The 21,167-nt window shown below is 37.4% G+C and overlaps 1 protein-coding gene across 1 annotated transcript in view; it reads right to left on the bottom strand.

Moving 5' to 3' along the window:
* The window catches only part of LOC138879063 (uncharacterized), a 35,107-nt gene that overhangs the window by 698 nt on the left and 13,242 nt on the right, over positions 1-21,167 (bottom strand). The gene's annotated exons all lie outside the window — the stretch shown is intronic.

Raw genomic sequence — 21,167 nt, 5'->3', positions numbered from 1 at the left:
AAATGAGTAGATAATATTGACTAAGAACAAGAAGGAAAGAACAACTTATAAAAAAATACTATGTCGTGGCAAGCCACTGCCTTGAAAGTGATTTCGGCCCGACTAGGTGCAAATCGTTAAGACCGATCGCTCCCCAAGGTTCCATAGCACCTCCAAACACGTGCACTCGTGGCTGGAAGTATAGAATTTTCACCAAATAGTTGCCTAGAAAGAAGAAAAGATGAAGGTATTTTCTGTAGCTGTTACAGAAATTAAAATATTGTAGGAAGAAAATAATGATTAACAAGATGAATTATTGGTTAAGAATTGAGTGAATATGATGGCTAATGATCATCCTATTTATAGGCAATTAGGGAGGTTACATGTATGACAAGTGTGGAGAGTCTTTTAACACTTGTCCAAATATATTAGTCCACTTGGCTTCAATATTAACAAGTGTACCTAGTTTTCCATGCATGAAGACACATGATAGATTTGCATAGCCATTTGTCAAAGCAGTTCAACACTTGGTATCAGGACCCTAAACCGGACCCGGTCGTGATGGTGCCTCTCATGAAACAAGGCTAGCCGACACAACCCCCAAACCAATTAAGACAGTTATAATAATTCATTTTTAAGTCATAAATAAGCTATAAATCCCATAACAAAGAGTAGAACAGAACAATGCGGAAACAACACAGCCCGACATCAGGGTGTCACCAGTCATGAGAATCTAAAAATCCATGTAAGAGTATGAAAAAGGTTACACAGTCTAGTACAAAGCTAGTACAAAGGAAAGTAAAGGTAGGAAGGAGAAACACTGGGCTGCGAACGCCAAACAACTACCTAGTCAACTCCAAACAGCCTGCTGGAAAGCAATCAACCCTCACTAGCGTGACCAAAACTCCTGGATCTGCACACAGGGTGCAAGGAGTAATGTGAGTACGCCAACTTAGTAAGTAGTAAAAGTAAAGTCAACTGAGAGATAATAAAAACAGTATAAAACCAGAACATTGCAATAAGGCAGTAAAAGCTCATAAAAACACCTTAGTTCATTAAAACCCTTTTTAAAACATCTTTTAGCAGTTCAAACGAGTGCAGAAAAATAGGGAGAAAAGGATAAAAACACAAATCAGCCCCTCAGGCTATCTCACAATCACTCGTATCAGCCCTTCGGGCTATAACATGGAACAATATCAGCCCCTCGGGCTATATCAAATCTCACATTGGGTACCCGCACTTACTGGGGGTGTACAGACTCCGGGAGGGGCTCCTTACAGCCCAAGCGCAATATCAAGCCATCTCGTGGCATAATCAAACAGGCACTCGACCTTATAACAAGCCACCTTGTGGCGTAACAAATCAGGTCCTCGGCCTTATAATCATGAATCAGTATAACATTATTGCGGCGCACAGCCCAATCCCATAGTATCCTCACAACATAGGCCCTCGGCCTTACTAAGTCAAAAATCTCTCAAAGCCACTCGGGCACAGTAAAAACAGGATGCTCAGCCCAAAATATCATTAAAATGTCAAAACAGAGTAAATATGGCTGAGTTATGAAAACAGTAGAATGCAGCATGACTGAGTACAAATATGAAGTCAAAACAGTGAGGAATAGTAGTAAAAATCCCCTAAGGGTCCAAAACAGTTGACACGAGGCCCAAATATGGCATTCAGCCCAAAACATGATGATAACATATAGTTTTCAACCAAATACGCGGTTAAATAGTCATACGAGACGGACTAAGTCACAATCCCCAGCGGTGCATGACCCCACACTCGTCATCTAACGTGTGCGTCACCTCAAAGTAGCACCACGATGTGTAATCCAGGGTTTCATACGCTCAGGATAACATTTACAATCATTAATTACCTCTATCTGGTCCAAACTCTAGCCCGTGATTACTTTGCCTCTCGCCTCGGCCTCCACTAGCGTCGAATCTAACCATAATCAGAATCATGACATCAAAATATGCTAAGAGAACGAAGCCCAAGCAAAAATAATCAAATTACAACACAAATCCTGAAATTAACCAAACCCGATCCTCGGGCCCACGTCTCGGAATCCGATAAAATTTACATCAATAAACTCCTTATCCTCCCACGAGTTCATCCATATCAAAAGTACCAAAATCTGACAACAAATGACCCCTCAAATCTTTAATAAAAGGTCTCCAATCTCATGCCCTAGTTTCTTCAATATTTACCCACAAATTTCCATAAATTTCAAGCCTAATCAATGAAATAACACCATAGGAACGAGTTTTATGTTCAAAAATCTTACCTCAATGAAGTTCCCTTTGATTCGCTCTTAAAAATCCCCCAAAAGCTCCAAAATCGATTTAAAATGGCGAAGAAAGTCTGAAAATCACGAATAAGGGTTTATATACTTTCTTGCCCATGAATACCGCACATGCGGCCTCAAACACGCACCTACATGATCGCACCTGCTGTCCAGAGGGTCGCACCTGCGGAAGTCACTAATCCGCCCAAAATTGCACCTGCGGTCAAATACTCGCACCTGCGCCATCGCAGCTGCGCTCAGCTCTCCGCATTTGCGGCTCCTGCCCTTCATGTCCTTGGCCTCATCTGTGGTCCTTTCTATGCATTTGCGACATTGCACCTACGGTCCCTAATCTGCAAGTGCGAAAATGAAAGAAGCAGAAAATCTGCAGCTACACCCACACTCTAACTCTTCCGTTAGCCATCCAAAACCATCCGAGGCCCTCGGGACCTCAACCAAACACGCCATCAAGTCATATACCACTATCCACACTTATACCAATCTCTGAAACACCTAAAACAACATTGAATCAACCAAATGACATCAGAATCAAGCCTAAGGTTCCAAAAACTTACGAATTCCGCTTTTGATCAAAATGTCTATCAAACCTTGTTCGAGCCCCTTTTTCACATAAGTCAACATACGGTTGACTTTTCCAACTTAAGCTCACTCAAAAGAGACTAAGTGTCTCAAACATTACCAAAACCTCTCCGAACTCGAGCCAACCAACCTGATAACAATTTATACAGATAAACAAAGCAATAAAAAGAAGAAATGGGGGAAACATAGCGGTAACTCATGAAATGACCGGCCGGGTCGTTACATCACCTTTTAAACAAATGTTCGTCCTCGAATAGGTCAAGAAATATACCTGAAGTCTCAAATAGGTGAGGATATCTACTCCCTATTTCCGCTCGGTCTCCCAGGTAGCCTCCTCTACGGGCCGACCTCTCCACTGCACTTTCACTGAAGCTATATCCTTTGACCTCAACTTTCGAACCTAACACTCCAAAATAGCTATTGGCTCCACATCATAAGTCAAATCATCATCTAACTAAACCGTGTTGTAATCCAAAACATGAAATGGATCGCCAATATACTTTCGGAGCATAGAAACATGAAATACCGGATGCACACTCGATAAGCTGGGTGGCAAAGCAAGCTCATAAGCCACCTCCCTAATCCTTCGAAGCACCTCAAAAAGCCCAATGAACCGAGGACTCAATTTACCCTTCTTCCCAAATCTCATAACACCCATCATGGGGTGAAACCTTCAATAGAACCTTCTCACCGACCATGTAGGACACATCCCGAACCTTCCTGTCAGCATAATTCTTTTGTCTCGACTGCACTGTACGAAGCCTCTCCTGAATCACCTTCACCTTGTCTAAAGCATCCTGCACCAAGTCTATACCCAATAGCCTAGCCTCACCCGGCTCAAACTAACCGACCGGAGATCTATATTGTCTCTCATACAAAGCCTCATATAGAGCCATCTAAATACTCGACTGATAACTGTTGTTATAAGCAAACTATGCGAGCGGTAGAAACTGAGCCCATGACCCTCCAAAAATGATGACACAAGCACGCAACATGTCCTCCAATATCTAAATAGTGCACTCGGACTGCCTGTCCATCTAAGGGTGAAAAGTTGTGATCAACTCAACCTGAGTACCCAACTCTCTCTACACGGCTCTCCAAAACTGCAAAGTAAACTAAGTACCTCTATCTGAAATGATGGAAATCGGCACACCATGCAAACGAACAATCTCTCTGATATAGATCCCTGCTAACCGCTCTGAAGAATAGGTAGTACACACAGGAATAAAGTGCTCGGACTTGGTCAGTAGATCCACAATCACCCAAATAGTATCGAACTTCTTCAAAGTCCGTGGGAGTCCAACTACTAAATCCATAGTGATTCGCTCCTATTTCCACTCTGGAATATCCATTTGCTGAAACAAGCCACCCGATCTCTGATGCTCATATTTCACTTGCTGACAATTGGGACACCGAGGTACGAATCCCATAATGTCCTTCTTCATTCTAATCCACCAATAATGTTGTCTCATATCCTGATACATCTTCGCGGCACCCGGATGGATCGAGTACCGTGAGCTACGGGCCTCCTCTAAAATCAACTCCCAAAGCCCATCCACATTGGGAACACATATCCGGCCCTGCATTCTCAACACTCTGTCATCACCAATAGTCACATATCTAGCATCATCGTGCTGAACTCTGTCCTTTAGGACAAGCAAATGAGGATCATCATACGCCAGCTCTCTGATGCGATCAAATAAGGAAGACCGAGAAATAACACAAGCCAATACTCGACTAAGCTCCGAAATATCTAACCTCACAAACCGATTGGCCAAGGCCTGAACATCAACTCCAAGAGGTCACTCCCCAACTGGAATATATGCCAAACTCCCCATACTCACTGCCTTCCGGCTCAAAGCATCGGCCACCACATTGGCCTTCCCCGGATGGTACAAGATATTAATATCATAATCCTTTAGCAACTCCAACCAACTCTGCTGCCTCAAATTGAGATCCTTCTGTTTGAACAAGTGTTGGAGGCTACGATGATCAGTAAAAACCTCACAAGACACACCATACAAATAATGCCTCCAAATCTTCAACGCATGAACAATGGCAGACAACTTCAAATTATGACCCGAGTAGTTCTTCTCATGGGGCTTCAACTGACGAGAAACATAAGCAATAACTCTACCCTTCTACATCAACACACACCCAATACCAACTCTCGAAGCATCACAATACACTGTATATAAACCTAATTCTGATGGCAAAACTAACACTGGAGCCATGGTCAAGGCTGTCTTGAGCTTCTGAAATCTTGCCTCACACTCATCCGACCACATGAAAGGAGCACCCTTTTGAGTTAACTTAGTCCAAGGTGATGCAATATATGAAAATCCCTGAACGAATCGACGGTAATAACCTGCCAACCTAAGAAAGCTACGAATCTCTGTGGCTGATGATGGTCTAGGCCAAATCTGAACCTCCTCTATCTTCTTCGGATCAACCTGAATACCCTCTCTGGACACCACGTGCCCCAAGAAAGCCATTGAACTGAGCCAAAACACACATTTGGAGAACTTTGCATAAAAGTTCTCCTCCCTCAACCTCTGCAACACAACTCTCAAATGCTCCGCGTGCTCCTCCTGACTACGTGAGTACACCAGAATATCATCAATGAAAACAATTATGAACGAGTCAAAATAAGGCCGAAACACGCTATTCATCAAATGCATAAACGCTGCCGGGGCATTGGTCAGCTTAAAAGACATAACAAGGAACTCATTATGTCCATATCTGGTCTTGAAGGTTGTCTTAAGAATATTCGAATCCCTGATCTTCAACTGGTGATAACCTGAATGGAGATCGATCTTGGAGAACATTCTCGCTCCCTGAAGCTGGTCAAATAAATCATCGATACGAGGCAAAGGATACTTGTTCTTGATATTCACTGTGTTCAACTGCCTGTAATCAATGCACATACTCATCATGCCATCCTTCTTCTTCACAAATAGAACAGGCGCACCCCAAGGCGGCACACTAGGCCGAATAAACCCCTTATCAAGGAGTTCCTAAAGCTGCTCCTTCAACTTCTTCAACTCCGCTAGTGCCATACGATATGGTGGAATAGAAATGGGCTGAGTGCCCAGCAGCAGATCAATACCAAAATCAATATCCTGTCTGGTGGCATGCCCGACAGATCTGCAGGAAACACACTGCAAAAATCCCTCACAATAGGAACAAAATCAATACTGGGAGTCTCTGCACCAACATCCCTCACAAAGGCTAAGTATGAAAGACAACCCTTCCCAACCATCTGCTGGGCCTTCAAGAATGAAATCACCCTACTGGGGACAAAATCAATCGAACCTCGCCACTCAATCTATGGCACACGCGGCATAGCCAACGCCACTGTCGTAGCATGACAGTCCAACATAGCATGACAAGGAGATAGCCAATCCATGCCCAATATCACATCAAAGTCCACCATACAAAGCAATAATAGATCCACTCGGGTCTCCAGATCCCAATAGTCACCACACACGACCGGTATACACGGTCTAAAATAATAGTATCGCCCACCGGAGTAGATACACGAATAGATGAAACAAGGGACTCACGGGGCATATCTAAGTAACGAGCAAAATATGATGACACATGAAAAAGTAGAACCGGGATCAAATAACACAGAGGCATCTCTGTGGCAGACTGAAACAATACCTGTAATCATAGCATCTGAAGAAATAACATCAGGTCTAGCTGGGAGTGAATAGAAACGGGCCGGACAACCACCTGATCGACCTCCCCACTAGGGCGGCCCCTAGCAGACTAACCTCCACCCCTAGCTGGGTGGGTGGGTGGTAAAGTAACTAGCGCTGAAGCCGATGGCTGACTCCTCTACTGAGATGAACCCCCAAGACGATGAGGACACTGCCTCCACATGTGGCCCAACTCTCCACACTCATAACAACTCCCTAGTGCAGGAGACGGGGACTGAAGGGAACCCCTAGCACCGAAATGACTACCAGATGCACCTGACATAGAAGAGCCCTGAACTGATGGAGCACGGGACAAACTCTAGGCTGGAAGGGCACTGAGTGATGAATGGCCCTGATAAGAACTGTGAGAACCATGACCCGATGACGCCCCACGATAACCTGGGCGAGCTGATTGAGCTTGTCTGAATGGACGGCCTCTACCGTGCTGAAACTGACCTCTCGAAGGAGCACCACCATAACTACCAGATCCCCGAGGCCTCTTGGCCTCCCTCTCATCTCGCTCCTAGTGACGAACTAACTCAATCTCGCGAGCAATTTCAACAACCTCCTCAAAAGTAGCACTAGAATACGAAGCTGATATGTGAGGCCATCAACGAACCTCCTAATCCTATCCCTCTCCGTAGGAACCAACCAAACAACATGACGAGCTAACTCCAAGAACCTTATCTCATACTGTGTCACAGTCATATCTCCCTAACGCAACTGCTCGAACTGCCTGCGTAGCTCCTCTCTGCGAGACTATGGCACGTACTTCTCTTAAAAGAGAACGAAGAACTACTGTCAGGTAAGGGGCGCTAAATCAACAGGCCTACGCCTCTCATAAGCCTCCTAACAAGTGAATGCAGCTCCAGAAAATTAAAAAGTAGTGAAAGCGACCCCGCTGATCTCTAGAATACCCACTGTGCGAAGAATCCTCTAACACTTGTCCAAGAAACCCTGGGCATCCTCGCCCTTTGTACCACTGAAAGTCATAGGCTGAAGTCTACCAAACCTCTCCAACTTGCGCTGCTCGTCCTATGGCATAGCAGGAGCTACATAGTCCTGAACAGCTGTAACCGGCTGGGCTGGAGGTGCCCTCGGTGTCTGAAGTCCCTGCACGACCTGCTCAAGTGTGTGAGCGGCGGGAGTCTGAGTGCCTCCCCCGGCTTGAGAAGTAGCTGTGGTTGTAGTGACTGAGACCGCCTGAGCTAGGGCAGTGCATACTGATAGAATTTGGGTATGGGCCTCCTGAAGACTCGGAATCACAATAGGCACAGCTGGTGCCTGAGCTGGTGCTGCTAAAGCGTCCACAACTGGGACCTGATTATGAACTGGGGTGGTTGGTGGATCTGCAGGTGCTGCCCTAGGTATTGTGTGGGTTACACCCCTGCCCCTACCATGACCTCGACCACGTCTTCGGCCTCTGGTGGCCCCAGCTGGTGGTATTGGTGTTCGTCCATCCTGACCGGTAGCACATATCCTCATCATTTGTGAGAGAATAAAATAATAGAAGTTTAGTACTCGGATCAACAGATTCGCACAACAAGAATTTCAAGAATATGAAGTTTTTCTAAAGGTTGCGCAGCCTCCCGAGGATAAATACAGACATCTCCGTACCGATCCACGAGACTCTACTAAACCTGCTCATGACTCGTGAGACCTATGTAACCTAGGCTCTGATACCAACTTGTCACGACCCTAAATCGGACCCGATCATGATGACGCCTCTCATGAAATAAGTCCAGCTGACACAACCCCCAAACCAATTAAGACAGTTATAATAATTTCTTTTTAAGTCATAGATAAGCTATAAATCTCATAACAAAGAGTAGAATAGAACAATGCGGAAACAACATAACCCGACATAGGGGTGTCACCAGTCATGAGCATCTAAAACTCCGTCTAAGAGTATAAAAAAGACTACACAGTTTAGACCAAAGCTAGTACAAAGGAAAGTAAAAGTAGGAAGGAGAAGCACTGGGATGTGAACACCGAGCAACTACCTAGTCAACTCCAAACAGCATGCTCGAAAGCAATCATCCCTCGCTAGTGTGACCCGAGACTCTTGGATATGCACATAGGGTGCAGGGAGTAATGTGAGTACGCCAACTCAGTAAGTAATAAAAGTAAAGGTAGTTGAGAGATAAGAAAAACATGTAAAACACAACATAATGCTATAACAAAATAGTATAAAACCAAAACAATGCAATAAGGTAGTAAAAGCTCGAAAAAATACCTTAGTTCAGTAAAAACCTCTTTAAAACATCTTTTAGCAGTTCAAACGAGTGCAGAAAAACTGGGAGAAAAGGATAGAAACACAAATCAGCGCCTCGGGCTATCTCACAATCACTCGTATCAGCCCCTTGAGCTATAACATGGAACAACATCAGCCCCTCGGGCTATATCATATCTCACACTAGGTACCCGCACTCACTAGGGGTGTACAGACTCCAGGGGGGGCTCCTTACAGCCCAAGCGCAATATCAAGCCATCTCATAGCATAATCAAATAGGCACTCAGCTTTATAACAAGCCACCTTGTGGCGTAATAAATCAGGCCCTCAGCCTCATAATCATGAATCAGTATAATACTGTTGCGGTGTGCAGCCCGATCCCATAGTATCCTCACAACACAGGCCCTCGGCCTTACTCAGTTCGAATTCTCTCAAAGCCACTCGGGCATAGTAAAAACAAGATGCTTAGCCAAAATATCATTAAAATGTAAAAAACGGAGTAAATATGGTTGAGTTATGAAAACAGTAGAATACAACATGACTGAGTATAAATATGAAGTCAAAATAGTGAGGAATAGTAGTAAAAATCCCTTAAGGGTTCAAAACAGTTGGCACGAGGCCCAAATATGGCATTCAGCCTAAAACATGATGATAACAAACAGTTTTCAACCAAAGACGCGGTTAAACAATCATACGGGATGGACTAAGTCACAATCCCCAATGGTGCACGATCCCACGCTAGTCATCTAGCGTGTGCGTCACCTCAAAGTAGCACCACGTTGTGTAATCCAGGGTTTCATACCCTCAGGACAGCATTTACAATCATTACTTACCTCTATCCAGTCCAAACTCTAGCCCGTGATGCCTTTGCCTCTCGCCTCGGCCTCCACTCGCGTCGAATCTAACAAAAATCAGAATCACGACGTCAAAATATGCTAAGGGAACGAAGCCCATGCGAAAATAATCAAATTACAATACAAATCCCGAAATTAACCAACCCCCGGGCCCACGTCTCGGAATCCGATAAAAATTACATCAATAAACTCCTTATCCTCCCACAAGTTCATCCATATCAAAAGTACCAAAATCCGACAACAAATGACCCCTCAAATCCTTAATAAAAGGTCTCCAATCTCAAGCTCTAGTTTCTTCAATATTTACCCACAAATTTCCATAAATTTCAAGCCTAATCAATGAAATAACACCATAGGAACGAGTTTTATGTTCAAAAATCTTACCTCAATGAAGTTCCCTCTGATTTCCTCTTAAAAATCCCCCGAAAAGCTCCAAAATCGATTTAAAATGGTGAAGAAAGGCTGAAAATTCCGAAGGAGGGTTTATATACTTTCTGGCCCAGGAATACCGCACATGCAGCCTCAAACACGCACCTGTGTGACTGCACCTGCGGTCCAGAGGGTTGCACCTGCGGAATTCACTAATCCGCCTATAATCGCACCTGCGGTCAAATACCCGCACTTGCGCTATCACAGATGCGCTCAGCTCTCCGTATCTACGACTCCTGCCCTTTATGTCCTTTGCCGCATCTGCGGTCATTTCTACGCATCTGCGGCGTCGCACCTGCGGTCCCCAATCCGCAAGTGCAAAAATAACAGAAGAAGAAAATCTGTAGCTACTCCCAAACTCTAACTCTTCCGTCAACCATCCAAAACCATCCCAAGACCCTCGTGACCTCAACCAAACATGCCATCTAGTCATATACCACTATCCACACTTATACCAATCTCTGAAACACCTAAAACAACATCGAATCAACCAAATGGCATCGGATTCAAGCTTAAGGTTCCAAAAACTTACGAATTCCGTTTTTGATCAAAAAGTCTATGAAACCTCGTCCGAATGACCTGAAATTTTGCACACAAGTCACAAATGATACAACGGGCCTACTCCAACTTCCGAAATTCCATTCCGACCCCTATATCAAAATCTCACCTATCCATCGGAAAACGCCAAAATTTCAATTTCGCCAATTCAAGCTTAAATCTACTCCGGACCTCCAAAACACATTCCGATCACGCTCCTAAGTCCCAAATCACCTCCCGAAGCTATCCGAACCATCGGAATTCACATCCGAGCTCCTTTTTCACATAAGTCAACATCCGATTGACTTTTCTAACTTAAGCTCACTCAAAAGAGACTAAGTGTCTAAAACCTTACCAAAACCTCTCCGAACTCGAGCCAACCAACCCGATAACACTTAATACAGATAAACAAAGCAATAAGAAGCAGAAATGGGGGAAACGGAGTGATAACTCATGAAACGACCGTCCGGGTCGTTACGCTTGGCTTTAAGGCTTCATGCAAGAAATCACTTGGAAATAGATAGAACACTTAAAAAATAAAAAGACTCATGGCTATTGATTGTAAATGAATTTTCAAAAAGAAACTTTTGACTTTGCATTATAAATAATACCACCACCTTCCTGTTGTGCCGGATGTTGTTGACAATGGACAACCATATCGATATGTGCATTTCGATATTCTCCTTTTATATTTTATCTCTTTTAGTTGTATTATGTTATGAAATAAATTGAGTGTCGTTTGTATTGCCTGCTGTTATGTTGGTCGAAATTTCCTTATTGGTTAACTACTTGGTGTGCATTCCTTTTCCTACCTATTTGGATCTTTTACTAATGTACTGAATTAGATCTTGAGTGAAATTGTATTTGATTTGGGTGTAGTTTACTTCGTACAATTTAACTACTCTTTCATTTCTATCTTCTTTGACAATAATTATATTATTGGCGTGATCCTGTAAGGGTAATGGTGTTATGATTAGTGTTTATCCAGTATCTTGGAAAGTTAATTTTCGAGCTTTTCATGTAACATACCCGATGTTTAGAGACAGCTGCCAGACTTTTTGTTGCCTATGATGGTTTGAGGATGTGTAAACGTGTATACGGAAATAAAAAAAATTGATCCATTTATAATCCTCCACTAGTTGGATTAATGGATCATCCTTGATCGAAACCAGGTTCATCTATTATGTGACAGATCCGAATTGAAATATGATGGATTGAAGATTGACCCTGGATTCCATCGAATTAAGGTACAAAGTTAGAACATACGTCTTCAAAGATCATCGAGCCCGTGATTTCGGAACCGACCCCAACTCCAAATAAGCTCGAGAAAACATTATCGGACCAAATAACAGAAGGACGAAATATTCGCAACCAGGCGGATATCACGGCGGGAATCTCAGCACATATCAATGAGAAATCGATTAATTAGCAAATCATGAGATTCCTTACCTTTTATAGAATTGTATCCAAAGTAGGATTCCCCTACTATATAAAGGGGGTCTGATTATTTGTAATAGGCATCCAAAAGCAATATACCCTTGTTATTAGTTCTTATTATCTTATCATTCTGTTCCAACATCGATTAAGGCAATTTTGACTCGAGGCTGACCAACCTTCAAGGCCAAAATTGTCCAACTCGTGTGGTTTGTATTTACTTTTCTATCATTAATTTTAATATTAATCTGATTTTCTCAATTTGTATCAAGTTAGATCATGTATCCTTAAAACCGTGTATAAATTAAATTATTATCCGATTTTGAAGGTAAACAAAATGTAAAACCTATAAATGGTTATTTTTGTTTTATGATGCAGTTGAGGACTGAATTCAAAGAATTTTAAAAATAAAAAATTTGATGACAATATAGTCCAATAAATGACATAAAATAGCCTAACTTATGAATTATGATTATTACTTACTGGCACCCGATAACTTACATTTATGTTTTAATTTAATAAATTGGTATTTTATAAGTGAGGTGCCCATATAATTTAATAAATTGATTTCTTCCCTCCAAATATGATATGTGTTTGCTGCAAGACCTCAACGTCAGAGCTTCTCTCTCTTATAAAATATTAATTTATTAAACGGAGAAGGGTCAAAAATATCCCTCTACTATGCGAAAAGGATCATATATATTCTCTGTTATACTATCTGTCCATCAAAGTCCCCGACGCTATAAAACATGTACAAAAATACTTTTCCTCCATCAGTACCTCCACCATGTGAGAGAAGCTCTGACGTTGAGGAGAGAATGATGAGAATTTAGCTAACAAGGTAGGATTTCTATTCTTGTCGTTCTTCTATATTTGTTATTCAGTTTATTAAACGAGAAAAATTCCATCTCTCTTTGTTGGGTTTTATGGACAGTAGAATGAAGAATACAGGAAGTTCTACTTTTCACTGGTGATAGTAATTATGGTAGCTGGGTGATGTTGATTTTGGTTGGGTGAAGGAGAAGATGGTGGTGAAGGAAGAAGTGAGGGAGAGGGGAGGAGGGTAAATGGGGTTGGGGCGGTGAAGTGGCATTGCCACGTGGCACTTATCTCAGCAAAATGTTTGGTCACGTGGCATGATATTGGACATGGTGAAGCTTCTAACGGAGGAAGGGTATTTATATACTTGTTTTATAATGTCGGGGGCTTTGATGGACAGATAGTATAACAGAGTGTATATATGATCTTTTTCGCATAGTAAAGGAATATTCTTGACTCTTCTCCGTTTATTAAATTAAAACATAAATGTAAGTTACGGGGTGCCAATAAGTAATACTCAGAAGTTAGGCTATTTTATGTCATTTATTGAGCTAGATTGTCATCAAATTGTATCTTGCAAAAAAAATTAATAGTATTATATAGCCAAATTAAATTATTTGACAATTAATGGCGGGCCTAGGATTTTTTATAGTGCCACTACTAGAATTCGGCCAAAAAGAGACCAAATATTGGCGACCAAATTTGGTATGTTAAGAAAAGCGACCAAAGTTGGTCGCCAAACTACCGAAAATAATAAAAAAAATATTTGAAATAATTTAGCGACCATAGTTGGTCGCTATTTGGATGCAAATTTAGTCAAACTGTTGACTGAACTGGTCAGACTTGCTTGGTCAAAGATACACTAAGTTTAGCGACCAATGTTGGTCGCAAAAGTGGGACCCACACAATTTTTTTTAATAATTTTATTATTATTTTATAAAACTTATAAAATATAAATATATATAATTTAAAACTTGCGACCAAAATTGGTCGCTAACTGAAGGATAAGAAGATAGCGACCAACTTTGATCGCTAAAGTGGGACCCAGTTATAATATTTTAATAAATATATATTTATGTAAATTTTTTATAAAATATAAATAAATATAATTCAAAATTTAGCGACCAAAGTTGGTCGCCAATGTGGGACCCAGTTCTAATGTTTAACAATTTTTATTATTAATTTAAATATTATATAAAATATAAATAAATCTGATTAAATTTTAGTGGCCAAATTTGGTCTCTAATTTAAATTCATGTACATTTAGTGACCAACTTTGGTCGCTAAATTAAATTCATTTAAAGTTAGCGACCAAAGTTGGTCTCTATATGGTCAAATTTAAAAATCACTTTTGTGTTTACTATGTAAATAATATAAATGTAAGTCGTTAATAATTTTGTAATACAAGTGATGAATAGTACTACGAAGCGGGCGTGTGTGTCTATATATACAATATATGTACTTACGCTATACTATGCACTAAGTATAAATGTATGAGATAATACCGTATCGAATATAGCTTATATATATATATATATAATATGTACTTACGCTATACTATGCACTAACTATAAGTGTATTAGGTAATACCGTATCTAATACAACTTATATATATAATATATATATACGTACGCTATACTATACACTAAGTATAAGTGTATGAGGTAATACCGTATCGAATACAACTTATATATATATATATATAATATATGTACTTACGCTATACGATGCACTAACTATAAGTGTATTAGGTAATACCGTACCGAATACAGCTTATATATATATATAATATATGTACTTACGCTATAATATGCACTAAGTATAAGTGTATAAGGTAATACCGTATCGAATACAGCTTATATATATAATATATATGTACTTACGCTATACTATGCACTAAGTATAAGTGTATGAGGTAATACCGTATCGAATACAGCTTATATATATATATATATATATATATATATATATATATATAATATGTACTTACGCTATACTATGCACTAACTATAAGTGTATTAGGTAATACCGTATCGAATACTGCTTATATATATACAATATATGTACTTACGCTATACTATGCACTAAGTATAAGTGTATGAGGTAATACCGTATCGAATATAGCTTATATATATACAATATATGTACTTACGCTATATTATGTACTAAGTATAAGTGTATGAGGTAATACCGTATCGAATACAGCTTTTATATATATATATATATATATATATATATATATATATATATATATATATATATAATATGTACTTACGCTATACTATGCACTAAGTATAAGTGTATGAGGTAATACCGTATCGAATACAGCTTATATATATAAAATATATATACTTACGCTATATTATGCACTAAGTATAAGTGTACTAGGTAATACCGTATCGAATACAGCTTATATATATATATACATATATATATATATAATATATGTACTTACGCTATACTATGCACTAAGTATAAGTGTATGAGGTAATACCGTATCGAATACAACTTATATATATATATATACTTACGCTATATTATGCACTAAGTATAAGTGTACTAGGTAATACCGCATCGAATACAGCTTATATATATATAATATATGTACATAAGCTATACTATGCACTAAGTATAAGTGTATGAGGTAATACCGTATCGAATACAACTTATATATATACAATATATATACTTACGCTATATTATGCACTAAGTATAAGTGTACTAGGTAATACCGTATCGAATACAGCTTATATATATATAATATATGTACTTACGCTATACTATGCCCTAAGTATAATTTATGAGGTAATACTATATCGAATACAGCTTATATATATATATATAATATATGTACTTACGCTATACTATGCACTAAATATAAGTGTATGAGGTAATACCGTATCGAATACAGCTTATATATATATAATATATATACTTACGCTATATTATGTACTAAGTATAAGTGTACTAGGTAATACCGTATCGAATATAGCTTATATATATATAATATATGTACTTACGCTATACTATGCACTAAGTATAAGTGTATGACGTAATACCGTATCGAATACAGCTTATATATATACAATAAATAAACTTACGCTATATTATGCACTAAGTATAAGTGTACTAGGTAATACCGTATCGAATACAACTTATATATATATATATAAATAGCTTATATATATATAATATGTACTTACGCTATACTATGCACTAAGTATAAGTGTATGAGGTAATACCGTATCGAATATAGATTATATATATACAATATATGTACTTACGCTATACTATGTACTAAGTATAAGTGTACGAGGTAATACCGTATCGAATACAGCTTATATATATAATATGTACTTACGTTATACTATGCACTAAGTATAAGTGTATGAGGTAATACCGTATCGAATACAGCTTATATATAAAATATATATACTTACGCTATATTATGCACTAAGTATAAGTGTACTAGGTAATACCGTATCGAATACAGCTTATATATATATAATATATGTACTTACGCTATACTATGAACTAAGTATAAGTGTATGAGGTAATACCGTATCGAATACAACTTATATATATATAATATATATACTTACGCTATATTATGCACTAAGTATAAGTGTACTAGGTAATACCGTATCGAATACAGCTTATATATATACATATATATATATATATAATATATGTACTTACGCTATACTATGCACTAAGTATAAGTGTATGAGGTAATACCGTATCGAATACAACTTATATATATACAATATATATACTTACGCTATATTATGCACTAAGTATAAGTGTACTAGGTAATACCGCATCGAATACAGCTTATATATATATAATATATGTACATAAGCTATACTATGCACTAAGTATAAGTGTATGAGGTAATACCGTATCGAATACAACTTATATATATACAATATATATACTTACGCTATATTATGCACTAAGTATAAGTGTACTAGGTAATACCGTATCGAATACAGTTTATATATATATAATATATGTACTTATGCTATACTATGCCCTAAGTATAATTTATGAGGTAATACTGTATCGAATACAGCTTATATATATATATATATACCGTATCGAATACAGCTTATATATATATATATATATGTACTTACGCTATACTATGCACTAAGTATAAGTGTATGAGGTAATACCGTATCGAATACAGCTTATATATATACAATATATATACTTACGCTATATTATGCACTAAGTATAAGTGTACTAGGTAATACCGTATCGAATACAGCTTATATATATATATATATAAATAGCTTATATATATATAATATGTACTTACGCTATACTATGCACTAAGTATAAGTGTATGAGGTAATACCGTATCGAATATAGCTTATATATATACAATATATGTACTTACGCTATACTATGTACTAAGTATAAGTGTACGAGGTAATACTGTATCGAATACAGCTTATATATATAATATGTACTTACGTTATACTATGCACTAAGTATAAGTGTATGAGGTAATACCGTATCGAATACAGCTTATATATAAAATATATATACTTACGCTATATTATGCACTAAGTATAAGTGTACTAGGTAATACCGTATCGAATACAGCTTATATATATATATAATATATGTACTTACGCTATACTATGAACTAAGTATAAGTGTATGAGGTAATACCGTATCGAATACAACTTATATATATATAATATATATACTTACGCTATATTATGCACTAAGTATAAGTGTACTAGGTAATACCGTATCGAATACAGCTTATATATATATAATATATGTACTTACGCTATACTATGCACTAAGTATAAGTGTATGAGGTAATACCGTATCGAATACAGCTTATATATATACAATATATATACTTACGCTATATTATGCACTAAGTATAAGTGTACTAGGTAATACCGTATCGAATACAGCTTATATATATATATAATATATGTACTTACGCTATACTATGCACTAAGTATAAGTGTATGAGGTAATACTGTATCGAATACAGCTTATATATATATAATATATGTACTTACGCTATACTATGCACTAAGTATAAGTGTATGAGGTAATACCGTATCAAATACAGCTTATATATATACAATATATATACTTACGCTATATTATGCACTAAGTATAAGTGTACTAGGTAATACCGTATCGAATACAGCTTATATATATATATATATATAATATATGTACTTACGCTATAATATGCACTAAGTATAAGTGTATGAGGTAATACCGTATCGAATACAGCTTATATATATACAATAAATATACTTACGCTATACTATGCACTAAGTATAAGTGTACTAGGTAATACCGTATCGAATACAACTTATATATAAATAATATATGTACTTACGCTATACTATGCACTAAGTATAAGTGTATGAGGTAATACCGTATCGAATACAGCTTATATATATACAATATATATACTTACGCTATATTATACACTAAGTATAAGTGTACTAGGTAATACCGTATCGAATATAGCTTATATATATAATATATATGTACTTACGTTATACTATGCACTAAGTATAAGTGTATGAGGTAATACTGTATCGTATATAGCTTATATATATATAATATATGTACTTACGCTATACTATGCACTAAGTATAAGTGTATGAGGTAATACCGTATCGAATATAGCTTTTATATATATATATATATATATATATTTTTATTTTCTAAATAGCGACCAACTTTGGTCGCTATTTTGGTCAAACGGTCAGAATATAGCGACCAAAGTTGGTTGCTATTTCTAAAAATTCAAAACTGTTTTACCCACCAAAATAACGACCAACGTTGGTCGCTATTTTAATTACATAACCCTCAAAACCGGGATCCCCTCCCATTCTTTCTAAAAAATTCCCAAAATCCCTCTTTTCTCTCTCACACTCAAACCCCACCCCCTTCCAACTCCCACCACCAGGCCCCACCCACGCCACCAACGACCACCGCTCAGCTGCCGCCGTCGCCGTCGCCTTTGCCGCTGTTGCGTCTCTCCTTCTCCACCTCCTAAAATTTCAAAGTTAGAATTACAAACCTAGGGTTTCAATTAGTGTTTCAATTGTTTATTGTTTCAACCTAGAATTAGTGTTTCAATTGATTATTTAACATTGTATTTTATAGAAACCTAGGGTTTAGATTGTATTTATCATTATTTAACATTTTATAGAAATCTAGGGTTTAGGGTATGGGTTGAATATTTAGGCTAGGCTTTATTGAGTATTTCTCCTTCAATATTTTAGTAAGCAATAGATACTAATTTAACGTCAAAGACTTGATTCATAGGTAGATATATATTAGGGTATAAATTGAACTTTTAGTTTAATCTTGATTAGTTTATAGGTAGATATTTAATATAGACACATGATAGTATATTTGGATTTTCTCTTAAAGTTCAAGACAATGTTAATGTTTAAGGCCTTAAGCGAATCGTTGCGTGGCTCTTGTTTGAGTACAACGAGTCGCCCACTTTTAGGATATAAATTGAACTTTTAGTTTAAGTTTAAACTCGTAGGATACGAATATAACTTATAGTTTTTAGGTTTTGTTCTTGTGAATTGAACTTGTAGGATATAAATTGAACCTTTTAGGATACGAGTTGAATTTTTAGGATATGAATTGAACCTTTTAGGTATGAGTTGAACCTTTAGGATATAAATTGAACTTAAACTCGTAGGATATGAATATAACTTTTAGGATATAAATTGAAGCTTTTATGTATGAGTTGAACCGTTAGGATATGACTTGAACTTTTGTGGATATAAATTGAACCTTTTAGGATATGAGTTGAATTTTTAGGATATGAATTGAACCTTTTAGGTATGAGTTGAAGCTTTTAGGATATAAATTGAACTTTTAGTTTAAGTTTAAACTCGTAGGATATGAATATAACTTTTAGGATATAAATTGAATACAGCTTATATATATATATATATATGTACTTACGCTATACTATGCACTAAGTATAAGTGTATGAGGTAATACCGTATCGAATACAGCTTATATATATACAATATATATACTTACGCTATATTATGCACTAAGTATAAGTGTACTAGGTAATACCGTATCGAATACAGCTTATATATATATATATAATATATGTACTTACGCTATACTATGCACTAAGTATAAGTGTATGAGGTAATACCGTATCGAATACAGCTTATATATATACAATATATATACTTACGCTATATTATGCACTAAGTATAAGTGTACTAGGTAATACCGTATCGAATACAACTTATATATATATAATATATGTACTTACGCTATACTATGCATTAAGTATAAGTGTATGAGGTAATACTGTATCGAATACAGCTTATATATATACAATATATATACTTACGCTATATTATCCACTAAGTATAAGTGTACTAGGTAATACCGTATCGAATACAACTTATATATATATAATATATGTACTTACGCTATACTATGCACTAAGTATAAGTGTATGAGGTAATACCGTATCGAATATAGCTTATATATATATATAATATATGTACTTACGCTATACTATGCACTAAGTATAAGTGTATGAGGTAATACCGTATCGAATATAGCTTATATATACATACGCTATACTATGCACTAACTATAAGTGTATTAGGTAATAGCGTATCGAATACAACTTATATATTATTTTTTTTGAAATAGCGACCAACTTTGGTCGCTATTTTGGTCAAACGGTCAGAATATAGCGATCAAAGTTGGTCGCTATTTCTAAAAATTCAAAACTGTTTTACCCACCAAAATAGCGACCAACGTTGGTTGCTATTTTAATTACATAACTCTCAAAACCGGGATCCCTTCCCATTCTTTCTAAACAATTCCCAAAATCCCTCTTTTCTCTCTCACACTCAAACCCCACCCCCCTTCCAACTCCCACCACCAGGCCCCACCCACGCCACCAACGACCACCGCTCAACTGCCGCCGTCGCCGTCGCCTCTGCCGCTGTTGTGTCTCTCCTTCTCCACCTCCTAAAAATTCAAAGTTAGAATTACAAACCTAGGGTTTCCATTAGTATTTCAATTGTTTATTGTTTCAACCTAGAATTAGTATTTCAATTGATTATTTAACATTGTATTTTATAGAAACCTAGGGTTTAGATTGTATTTATCATTATTTAACATTTTATAGAAATCTAGGGTTTAGGGTATGGGTTGAATATTTAGGCTAGGCTTTATTGAGTATTTCTCCTTCAATATTTTAGTAAGCAATAGATACTAATTTAACGTCAAAG

Source organism: Nicotiana sylvestris, chromosome 10, assembly GCF_000393655.2.
Source record: "Nicotiana sylvestris chromosome 10, ASM39365v2, whole genome shotgun sequence".
Classification (NCBI taxonomy): domain Eukaryota; kingdom Viridiplantae; phylum Streptophyta; class Magnoliopsida; order Solanales; family Solanaceae; genus Nicotiana; species Nicotiana sylvestris.
Note: the sequence above shows the minus strand (reverse complement) of the source record. Positions and strands in the feature narration are given on the sequence as shown.